Here is a 7,241-nt window from a genome sequence, read left to right on the forward strand (position 1 = left end):
AACTACCATTGTTATTTCTCAAACTAATACTGCTTTGACCTCTTTCTTCAATGTCTCTACGGGCAAGTCTACCGAACCGCTGTTCATAACGGAAAGGGAAACCCATCACCCGAGGATGGTTCGCTGCCTGTCTCCAGTTCCTGTGCCAACATTGTGGACTGTCCCCGGACATATACACACCTCACTCCTTCCGCATTGGTGCGGTGACCTCAGCAGCTTCAACCACTGACATATCAACTGCCACTTTGATGAAGATGGGTCGTTGGTTCTCAGCTGCTTATGAACGTTACATTAGGTTGAATTCAGAATAAATTGTTAAAGCTCAAAAGGCACTGAGTAGTGTTGCTTAGCTCGCATGGCAATGGTGCATATTCAGTACTATGTATAGGAGTATGTGATGAACAGTTATTCTAGCTGCCGGTGGTTGGGACTGATTTGTGTCGTGACAGGTGTTCTCTTGTTTCTATGGTAGGTCGTAGACATGCTGTTTCTAACACAGCTTCTACATGGGATATAGTTTAGTTGAGGTCACATTAATGTTAGAATGACCCCCATCTGATCCAGGTTGTCAAGCCCGTCCCTGCACGTGCGTGCGGGGGGACATCGGGTGGGTCACCCTGCTAAGCAGGTACCGGTTGTTAAATTGGACACACAGTTTTAATTCACATAGTACTAGAATGACCCCCGTCTGATCCAGGTTGGTCCAGCCCGTCCCCGCACGTGCATGCAGGGGACACTGGGTGGGTCACCCTGCTAAGCAGGTACCGGTTTCAGATAGGACACACAATCTTAGTCGTATCGGGGGTTAGAATTTTATGGGCTCCCCGCTATGTATATTATTTGTATTATAAAGTTGTTTAATTCAAGCACAGGAGCTATAATCTAATTTTACATTTCATTAAAACTATTTACATTAACAACTTTCGTGTCCTGACTGAATTGAAGTATCACCTAGGTTCAGTCAGGCATGGCAAGGAAGACGCAGCTGAATGTCAGGGATGGACAGCTGTTTTCACTTTTTCTGATCATGTCACATGTTCATGGGACAGGCTATAAGAGCTAATCATGTTAGTTCCACCAGAGCTGAGCAGTCTTTCATATTGCCCGTTCATTTGAGCTTCCCACAACCACCCCAGCTTCCACCTGCAGGTTAGCGCTGTTATTACCTACCTAGGGTGTGTTTGAATGTCATGTTCTCCCCGCTTTGTATTTTATTTGTATTTCAATATTGTTTATTTCAAGCGGGGGGTTAGAAGTGTATAGACTCCCCGCTATGTACACTGCTCAAAAAAATTAAGGGAACACTTAAGGGACACATCAGATCTTGATGAACGAATTATTCAAGTTGAAAATCTTTACTGATGTACATTGTATCATTTGTTGAGAACAAAATGACGTAACAACGGTCAATGGAAACCAAAATCATCAACCCATTGAGGGCTGGATTCAAAATCACCGAAAATCAAAGTAAAAAATTCAAATCACAGGCTGATCCAACTTGTGTGAATTTTATCACGGCAACTCATGATGTGATTTAGTAGTGTGTATGGCCCCCGCGTGCCTGTACGCACTCCCGACAACGTCTGGGCATGCTCCTGATGAGTCGGCGGATGGTGTCCTGGGGGATCTCCTCCCAGACCTGGATCAGGGCATCAGTGAGCTCCTGGACAGTCTGTGGCGGTACTTGGTGGCGTCGGATGCACCGATACATAACGTCCCATAGGTGCTCAATTGGATTTAGGTCAGGGGAACGAGAGGGCCATTCAATGGTATCAATGCCTTCTTCATCCAGGAACTGCCTACACACTCTGGCCACATGAGGCCGGGCATTGTTCTGCACTAGAAGGAACCCAGGGCCCACTGCACCAGCGTAAGGTCTGACAATGGGTCTGAGGATCTCATCCCAGTACCTAACAGCAGTCAGGGTACCGTTGGCTATGACATGGAGGTCTGTGCGACCCTCCAAGGATATGCCTCCCCAGACCATCACTGACCCACCGCCAAACCGGTCATGCTGGATGATGTTACAGGCAGCATTACGTTCACCACGGCGTCTCCAGACTCTTTCACGCCTGTCACATGTGCTCAGTGTGAACCTGCTCTCATCTGTGAAGAGAACAGGACGCCAATAGCAATTCTGGTGTTCTCTCGCGAATGCCAATCGAGCTGCACGGTGCTGGGCAGTGAGCACAGGTCCCACTAGAGGATGTCGGGCCCTCATGCCACCCTCATGGAGTCTGTTTTTGACAGTTTGGTCAGACACATGCACACCAGTAGCTTGCTGGAGGTCATTTTGTAGGGCTCTGGCAGTGCTCCTCCTGTTCCTTCTCGCACAAAGGAGCAGATACCGGTCCTGCTGTTGTGTTGATGCCCTTCTACGACCCTGTCCAGCTCTCCTCGTGTAACGGCCGGTCTCCTGGTATCTCCTCCATGCTCTTGAGACTGTGCTGGGAGACACAGCAAACCTTCTTGCGACCGCATGTATGGATGTGCCGTCCTGGAGGAGCTGGACTACCTGTGCAACCTGAGTGGGCTGCAGGTACCGCCTCATGCTACCAGTAGTGACAAGGACACTAGCAGAACACAAAACTAGAGAAGAATCAGTCAGGAAGGATAAGGAGAGAGCAATTGTCTGTGGCCACCACATGCAAAACCATTACCTTTTTGGGGGTTGTCTTGCTTTTGCCTCTCCAGTGCACCTGTTGTCACTTTCATTTGCACCAAAGCAGGTGAAATTGATTCACAATCACTTGTCCTTCCTAAATGGGCAGATTGATATCCCTGAAGTTTAACTGACTTGGTGTTACACTGTGACGATTAAGTATTCCCTTAATTTTTTTGAGCAGTGTATATTATTTGTATTGTAATGTTTAATTCAAGAAGGGAACTATATCAGAGCAGAGCCGTCCTTTACGCCAAATCTAATTGTACATTTCATTAAAACAATTTACTTTAACGACTTAAGTGTCCTCACTGAACTGTGCGTAGTAGTAAGGGGAAGTTATTTTTATGACTTAGATCTTTTCGTGTAATCTTTCGACTCATTTCATTAATTTGATTCAGTAATACCCAGAGCACGCAGGACCCCTACCAGTGAACGATGAACTGAAAACTCCAAAGAGTCATGACTACAAGCCTCTCATTCACCATAGGGGAACGCAGGTTTATTCCTTTAGAGCTGTCACTTATAAAAGTGTGCTTCAAAAACAGTTAATTTGTGATTGCTAGGCATACAAATATAAACATGTATTTTTGCTGCCTGCAGCAGGACCTATTTTCTGCACACACATGGAATTAGATAGTTGGTGGTTGGAGCACGTCTCCGAGCCGCTGAATAATTGCGATCAGAAGCGGTTGCAAGGTGCGGGGGGGTCCGACATCTTACGACAAAAGTAGGTTGTAGTAACCCATAATAGGTTGAACCGACTCTGGGAGTACGCCATTTAGTCGTTGTAACTCTACATGCTGCCCTCACTAATGGAGTAGGCAACCATATTTCCAGTCACATGTACGCGCCATCATGAAATAGCTTAGCTGTAAATTTGTCAGAGGCTTTGTGTAACTGCAGCTCTCTTTGACGTGTTTTCAGCAATCACTGGAGCTCACTGACAGCTTATTTGTGATTAATATGTCCAGTCGACGTATGAGTTTTTTCCTGTTACTAATAACCCAATTACATTTGGTGCTCAAGCATAGCTAACCGTCACCATAGCTTTTCAATACACCTTAACATTTAAAATGTCATTGAAAATTAGGATTCTGTGCAAAATAGTTTTTTTTTTTGCGCATTTACGCAATCATTGCCATTGTCACAGCATTGCCTTAGGTTAGTATTATTTTATTATTATTATTGTTGTTTATCTCGTCCATTACTCTGGATCCAAAGAGAGAGTGGGTGGGTCTTTTCTATTGCCTTCCATTCACAATGAAAAGTATTTTGCGCGTTTGCCTCCTATACTCTGTATGCAAGTGAAAATAACGATTTGTTTTCTCTTTGTTGTGGTAAATGGTGGTTGAGTCAGGATCTTTTATCCCTCTTGGGTTGAAGTGCTCATTGTAGCCAGATTCACTTGATTTGAACTTTCCTCATGTATTCACCACTATAACACAGTGGGTCAGTGTGATGCTGTATGTGGTTGTTCCTCCCTTCTGACATGTGATTACAGTTTTAGGGATTGTGTAATACAAAAGCGGTAGTGTAAAATGACTGAATAGTTGCCCTTTTGCTAAGATTAACAGACTACTTCCGTTTCCTCATCACTCTTGGGCTTAAATCAAACAGGTTTGATTGTACAATGTTTGGTTAGATTTGCTTGTGATGAAAGGATGACCAATTTTTGGAACAATATCTTCATGATGTTATCTCAGGATTCAGTTGGTGGGCCATACAAATGATGCTAACATAAGGTTTCCAGAACAGACTCCTGTAAGTGTACATTGTTTATCTAGTGTATAATCCTTGTTCCATGTCAATGAAGCCAGTGTCTCAAATGAAGCCATCAGCTCACATGAGCTACTTGAATTATCTGGGCTTGCAATCAATTACTTCTCAAAGAAGAAAAAAAACAGTGTCACAGAGTTCCTGAGTAGGTTTACATTAACACATCCTTGAGTCAGAGCCTCTTGATGTCACTGAATAACAGGTGGTTGATTGTAGCAGGACATGAATTTATAATAAAAAAAGGTCACAGCAACAGGTGCCAATGAAAAACCAGGAGATGTGCGTTTGTGGCGATGGGCCAGTGACGCATCCTTGACACCAATTTTCTTTTCACTTTCCTCCGTGTTCATAATGGGTTGTATAGTTGCATGCTATCCCGTGTTGAATGGTAATGAGTTTAGGGCCTCAATTTCAAGTGTGAAAGCTCAATGTGATTGGCTGAGATTATGCCTTCTGTTGCTGCATCATTAATGTAGATCTACACTCACTGAGCACTTTATTAGGAACCTGTACACCTTCTCATGGTGGAGGTGGTGTAATGGTGTGGGGGAATGTTTTTTTGGCACACTTTGGGCCTGTTATTACCAATCAATTATCACTTGAATGCCACAGTTAATTTGAGTATTGTTGCTGACCGTGTGCATCCCTACATGGCCACAATTTACCCATCTTCTAATGGCTACTTCCAGCATGATAATGCACCATGTCACAAAGCAAAAGTCGTCTCAAACTGGTTTCATGAATATGATAATGAGTTCAGTGTTCTTCAGTGGCCTTCCCAGTCACCGGATCTGAATCCAATAGAAACTTTTGGGATGTGGTAGAACGGGAGATTCATAGCTTGAAAGTGCACCTGAAAAATCTGCAGGAATTGCGTGATGCAATTATGGCATCATGGACCAGAATCTCAAAGGAATGTTTCCAACATCTTGTGGAAGAATTTAGGCTGTTTTGAGAGCAAAGGGAGGCCCTTCCCAGTATTAGTATAGTGTTCCTAATAAAGTGTTCAGTGCGTGTATATTACTGGCATTAACTTGACGTAGTTATTTCACTTAGCTATTTCCATTTAATGTCCAAATGGAACCATAATATCAATTCTATTTGCCTTGTTGTCATGTTCAAGAGCAGAAAAGCTTGCAAGTTGATCATGGCATCAAATATAAGGGTACCAATTGTTATTACTCATAGTCAAGTTTTTTGAAAAACTCTGAATCTACAAATTGTTGTTATTTTGATTTCAGGCCCTATATACATACGTCCAACAGAGGGAGCCCTACTACTACATGTTTATGTTGCATAAGGACCTCTGTTAGAGCGACAGAAAGTCAGTCAGTTCCATCCAAGTCAGATTTTAACCATTTCTTCCCTGTAACCCTAAACTTTACCAAAATCAACAACCAATGGCATTTCTGACATTGTGTCATTCTTGTGATATTCCAGGATAATCTGCATACCAAAGGAAATGAAAGTAGATCAAATGCTCATGGCAATTGGTTAGTTTGTCCCCATATAGTATCCTTTGGGAATTCCTGATTTATTAGTAAGTAAGCCATCTTTCCAGAGGCAAACTTAACACTTTTACTGTGTGATATGATTCTCAGATGGTAGGTGGGACTGTAGTCTTGGTTTGGGTGTTAAGGGTCCCAAAGGTGCAAACCCACAAGATTAAATGTCCACTTGTGACCTTTTCACTTGTTGGCTGGCATCAGATAATGTTGTGGGGCCAGCTGAGCATGCTTTTAACAACCCAAACTGTGCTGAAAAATGTAATGTAAAAGGAAAACATATGGGCCAGCACAATACGGCTTGGTCTGGCCTGGTAATCTGAAAACGACGTTGAATATACTTCACTGTTTGTTGGTTTGAAGGGTCATTGAAAATTTCTCCACTGAAAACATACTAGAGTGAAATACACTAGAGTCTAATGAACCATGTCATATTTGGCAAGGGCTTCATTTGCTACAGCATCAAACTATGATGATAGTAATACTATGGGTGTACTATGTGAAATAATCTGTGCCGTCCTTTCTATTTAAGTACTGATGTGCTATAAATGGACAGGATTTCTGGTAAAATAAATCTATTCACTTGCTAAGGGCACTTCCGCCTTGACTCACCACATCCTATGCTTATATAATTCCATCCACCCTTGGAGTCCACTCTGTCCTAGTCTAGAACAGCGTGCGTGTGTGCGTGGGCATGAGCGTGGAGTGAAGCATGCTCAGCAGAACCCTGTTCTCACACCACATCACCTGGCATCACCCCAGCAGACAACAAAAGTGTTAGTGTTAACCCTATAACCTCATATTATCTTCTATGTAGACACATTTCACAATAAACCAATACAAAATGGTTGTAAGCGATTGTAATTGGTGTCTTGGGTTCCCAAACGAAAAACAAGTATAATTTTTGTATTTTAAGTATACTAAAGTATGCATTAATTTATGATGTACTTATGTGTTATTTTGGAACCACTAAAGTTGTACTTAAATATATTAAAGTAGTGTCTAGTAATATTCAAAGAGTAATAAGTATACTTAAGTGTCTTAAAATCTAAGTGGAATTGAAAGCTATTGTCAAATAGTATTAAAGGCCCAAATCAGTCAATTTGACCTTTTTAATTTACAGTATTTTAATATATTACATCCTGGGGCTGCACAATGTTATTGCACGATTCAAGTCCAAAAATTGCCATTTAGGTCAAATGTGTATTTGGGGCAATACATTTTCTTAGCTCCTCCCTAAACGATTTCCCACTTGCCGTGACGTATGACATTTCAGACAGTTCTGTATATAACGT

Source organism: Argentina silus (assembly GCF_951799395.1).
Source record: "Argentina silus genome assembly, chromosome: X".
In the NCBI taxonomy this organism is placed as follows: domain Eukaryota; kingdom Metazoa; phylum Chordata; class Actinopteri; order Argentiniformes; family Argentinidae; genus Argentina; species Argentina silus.